The 5,053-nt window shown below is 51.3% G+C and overlaps 1 protein-coding gene across 1 annotated transcript in view; it reads left to right on the top strand.

Moving 5' to 3' along the window:
• Nucleotides 1-4,248: 4,248 nt before the first annotated feature.
• The window catches only part of RIPK4 (receptor interacting serine/threonine kinase 4), a 67,885-nt gene continuing 67,080 nt past the window's right edge, over nt 4,249-5,053 (top strand). Inside the window, exon 1 of the mRNA XM_090061176.1 lies at nt 4,249-4,352. The gene's annotated coding sequence lies outside the window, so the exon portion shown is untranslated. The remainder of the gene's footprint in view (nt 4,353-5,053) is intronic.

Raw genomic sequence — 5,053 nt, 5'->3', positions numbered from 1 at the left:
GTTTCATACTTAATTTCAGAGTTGGTAGGATCAGAAGGGACCTAAGCAGATCATCGAGTCTGACCCCCTGCCATGGCAGCAAAGAGTACTGGGGTCAAACGACCCCGGCAAGGTGATTGTCTAGCCTTGTCTTAAAGACCCCCAGGGTAGGAGCCAGCATCACTTCACTTGGAAGTTGGTTCCAGATCCTAGACGCCCTGACCGTGATGTAGCGCCTCCTGATATCTAACCTAAACCTACCCTCTGCCAGCTTGTGACTGTTATTTCTAGTCACTCCTGGTAGTGCTCGGGGGAACAGGGACTCCCCCAGTGCCTGCTGATCCCCCCTGACTAGTTTATAACAGGCCACAAGATCCCCCCTCAGCCTTCTCTTTTGGAGGCTGAACAGCTTCAGGTCCCGCAGCCTGTCCTCATAGGGCCTGCCCTGCTGTCCCCTGATCATGCGAGTGGCCCTCCTCTGGACCCTCTCCATGCTGTTGACATCCCTCTTGAAGTGCGGCACCCAGAATTGGACGCAGTACTCCAGCTGCGGCCTGACCAGTGCCGCATAGAGGGGGAGGATCACCTCCTTGGACCTGCTCGTGATGCATCTGTGGATGCATGCCAAGGTGCGGTTGGCCTTCCTGACTGCCTCTCCACACTGCCAGCCCATGTTCATCTTGGAGTCAATGATGACCCCCAGATCCTTTTCCGCCTCCGTGCTGGTAAGAGGGGAGTTCCCCAACCTGTAGGTATGGTGCCGGTTGTTCCTCCCGAGGTGTATCACTTTGCACTTGTCTGTGTTGAAACCCATCCTGTTCTCATCCACCCACCCTTGTAACCTGTCGAGGTCTGATTGTAGCCTGTTGCATCCTTCCAATGTACCCACGTCCCCCCACATCTTAGTGTCATCAGCAAATTGGAACAGCGTGCTTTTTACCCCCTCATCCAAATCGCTGATGAAGATGTTGAACAGTGTGGGCCCAAGGACTGAGCCCTGCAGAACCCCACTGCCCACGTCCTTCCAGGTTGAGAAGGACCCATCCACCACCACCCTCTGGGTGCAGCCCTCCAGCCAGTTGGCAACCCATTTGACTGTGTGGGTGTCTACACCACAGCCCCCCAGTTTCTTAATGAGAACGGAGTGAGAGACAGTGTCAAAAGCCTTCCGGAAGTCCAGGAAGATTATATCCACTGCAACCCCTGCGTCTAACGATCTGGTGATCTGATCGTAAAAGGCCACCAGGTTGGTCTGACAGGACCTGCCACTGATGAACCCATGTTGGTTGCCCCTAAGCATGATCTCCCCCACTGGCCCCACGTGGACATGTGCCAGAATAATTCTCTCAAAAAGCTTACCCAGGATCAAGGTAAGACTAACTGGCCTATAGTTCCCCGGGTCCTCCTTCCTCCTTTTTTTGAAGATGGGAACCACATTGGCCCTCTTCCAGTCCTCTGGCACCACACCAGAGCATCACAAGTGCTCGTAAAACCGTGCCAGGGGTCCCGCAATGACCTCAGCCAATTCCCTCAGCACTCTGGGGTGGAGATTGTCCAGTCCAGCTGATTATGTAAGACACTGAGCTGGTAGAAAACTCATCTATGTCTTGGGGAAAGCTGATTACAGCAAACATTACTTCTCACCTCTCTCTGGCCAAAAGCCAAGCAGGGGTATTTTATAATGGACCCCCAGGCTGCCTGTGTTTAGGGGTACTGCAAGAGAGATGGCCCTGTGTAGTCAATCAGGTAACAGGAGGCTGTGTCCATTCTTAAGACTGTGAATGGATAGCCACCCTTTACAAGTATCCAACATCTTGGTAGCTACAACAATTACATAGAAAGCTAATAGTATGAAAATACGTATTATGTACATATAATTAAATGAAGTGCATGTACTAAATTATCTGAATGACAGGATGGATGCAACCCTTCTCTGCTGGACACTCCTGTCCTTCTGCCAGTTTCAGGCTCCCCACAAAGGTTTAGCAGCTGAAGCCTTTGCTCAGACTAGTGAAGACAATAGGAAATTAAAAACCAGAGGAATGTGGCTAGCTAGTTCTCTAGCTGGTTTGGGAAGTGCCATTTTGTACCATCCTTTTAAATTAGCAAAAGCCAGCTCATGTTTATCTGGATAGTTAATGAAATGCACAGTGCCCAGAAGAGAGTGTCCTGCAATATCAGTGTGATACCAATTAAAAGTAACAATAACACCGTGACAGTTTAGAGCAGTGGGACCAAACTTTTTAGCAGGTATACCACAAAGTAGCCCCAAACCTTCCCTAGGCCTGTCCACACGTATTTTAATGCACATTAGCTTATTTTAATATGCATTAAAGCATCACTAAAAAACCTGCTATTTAGTTAATGCACTTTAAAATAAGTAATGCGCATTAAGCATCACTTAAAAACCATGGACACTTACACGCAGGGAGGGAGGCTGCTCCAAGGCACTGTAGATCTAGTGCGTCTGAGCAGACTTGATTGAGTATACAGCTGGAGCATGGTAATTAAGATGCTCCTGCAACCTCCAGCATCACATGCATCAGTGTCCCCACACCAAAAAATGGTGGCCGGGCACTTTAAACTAAAGTTTGTCCAATGAACTGTAGTTCAAAACACCCTGCTGCCATTTTTCAGCATGGGGACACTGATGCACATGACACTCAGGTGCTTTTATTAGCCCAGCTTGCTAATTAAAGTGCCTGCTCCCCCCGGGGTCTCCCAGAGCACAATGCCCTGTTCAATTAAGTTAATGTGCATTTTCCTACTACCTCACAATGGAGGATGTTTACAGCTGTGCTCCCAGAGGTTGAGGGGGGAGGAGCACTTTAATTAATGAGCTGTAGTAATTAAAAGCACCTGAATGTCACATGAGGTTTAGTTCAAAGTGCCTCACAGCTGTTTTTTCAGTGTGGGGAACTGATGCAGGACACAGGAGGCTGCTCCAGCACTTAATTTCTGCACTCCAGCAGACTCAATTAAGCTGGATTTACAGAGTGCTGGAGCAGGTCCCTGCATGTGTGTACATGCCTGGAGGTATTAGATTTAATGTGCATTAATGAAAGTTGTTAATGCACCTGTAAATGAGTGCCACTGATCCCTTTCCCCTACCCAATCTGATGCTCTGTTTTGTGCTTCCTTCCCTATCTGCCACTATGCTGCCTGTCCTGTTGTCCGTTCCGCCTCCCCCTGGCCCAATTTGCCACATGCCACATGCAGGCTGTCAGGGCCACTTGTAGCACATGTCCCACAGGTTAACCACCCCTGGTTTAAAACACTGGCATTGACAGCCAAAACGTTATCCGTCAGAAATAAACAACTTAATTCCTTTGGATGTTGTAAGAATTTTCGATTGTTTTGAACATAATTGTAAAACACATAATAATGGGAAAAGCATTAATATGTGACTTCTGTCATTTCCCCACTCTTTTGTTTAATAAAATAGTGTATTTGATTGGTGGCGGGGAGGGAGGGAAATCCAAGCATACATGAGAACAGGCGGAGTAAAGATCTAGAAAGGCAAAATGAATTCAATGCAGAGCAGTTGCACTATCTTCTTCCTGCCATATTGAATGTGCAAGTAGTCCGTATCACATGTGCCATCCCTGAGCAATTTGGTCCCTGGCAGGAGGGGGCATTCATTCCTAAATTAGCCCAGTTGGATGGAGACACAGTAAGTGCCTGCCCAGGGTTGTTTGTTCAGCATCTGACACCTCTGCACTGCAAAGCCTTACACAAGTGCTCAGGAGCATAAAGAGCTCATTGAGTACAGGAGGAACACAGCAGGGGGTACACGTGAAGGTTTCCTGTGGAGTGAGTGGGACATGGGGAGGAGACTCACCTGCCCCGGCAACTGCTGCCACTGCCATAGTAGAGTTTGCTCTACTCTGGCAGCAGCTGCCTCAGGGCCAGGTTCTCTCGGAGCTGACCCTGATGTCCTGTTTGTCCTCTCCTGCTCCCCTCACACACAACCTAGGGTTGCAGAGTGGTGCCTGCCCTGGCAAAGGAGGGGCCGAAGCACTATTTCTCTGGCTTCACTTAACAGCCCCACCCAGATGCACCGCTGGCGGTGGCACTGCCCTGCCCAGTCATGGCAGGCTGACCCTTGCTGCCGCCAAGCCCCCAGGAGGGCCCCGCTCCTAGTCAGGGCCAGGGGCTGGTGCCTTGCTTAGGGTTATCATGTGTCCAGGTTTTCCTGAACACATCCTCTTTTGGGGTCCTCCACTTTCTATCTGGGCATTTGTTTTGGTTTTTTTTAATATCAACAGATGTCCTGGATTTTGCTTTGCTCAGCATGCACATTTTCTCTGGCTTGCCCTAGTGAGGAGTTGCTAGCGGCTGGGGGACACCTGTGGGAAGGTAAGCCCTGGCAGGTAAGCATATGGGTGTGGGGGTTGGAGGGCCAGGGGTTGGGCATTGTGGTGAGGAGGGTGTGGGCGTAGGTGCCGGGAGCGTGAAGCAGGCAGGCAGGGTGGCCATAGAGGATACCCACTTTTCTGCTACACTGTCCTCTATTGATATGAAACCCAACACCTTTATGTCCTCTGTTTTTCTCTTGACATAAAGAAATCCGGTTTCGTATCAACAAAGGACAGAGAACAACCTGACTGTCCTCTGTGATGGGTGCTCTACGGGCAGGTGCCCTCCAGCCCTATGGGCAGCGTGCAGCATGGGAAGGGGAGCCCTTTGGGGGCACCAGGGCTGTGCTTGTAGGTGCGGTATAGCCAAACACGCTGCAGAGAGCGGGGACTCAGGAGCAGCACCGCCCCTCACAGCCACGTGCCCCGACCCCTGCCCCAGCAGGAGACAACACTAGGCGTTTCTGGCAAACCGGCCTTTCTCCGCCTTCGGCCCCCGCGCGGTGCTCAGAGGTTCTAGCCCCGCCCCCAGGCACCTCTCTGCCGCTTCAACCCCGCCCATTCGCGGCGCCCCCCTGACGTTTATTGGCGCGTGCGCGTGCGGGAGCTGGGGTTGGGGCTGGGCGGGGGCGCTCTGATACCGCGCTAGTCGGTTGGCCGAGTCACTCTTGACGTCGCTGGTGCGCGGGGGGCGGAGCTCGGCACTTGTTGACTGA

This window comes from Crocodylus siamensis, chromosome 1, assembly GCF_052110815.1.
Source record: "Crocodylus siamensis isolate JL-2025a chromosome 1, ASM5211081v1, whole genome shotgun sequence".
Lineage (NCBI taxonomy): Eukaryota > Metazoa > Chordata > Crocodylia > Crocodylidae > Crocodylus > Crocodylus siamensis.
This window is presented reverse-complemented; position numbering and strand designations above follow the sequence as displayed.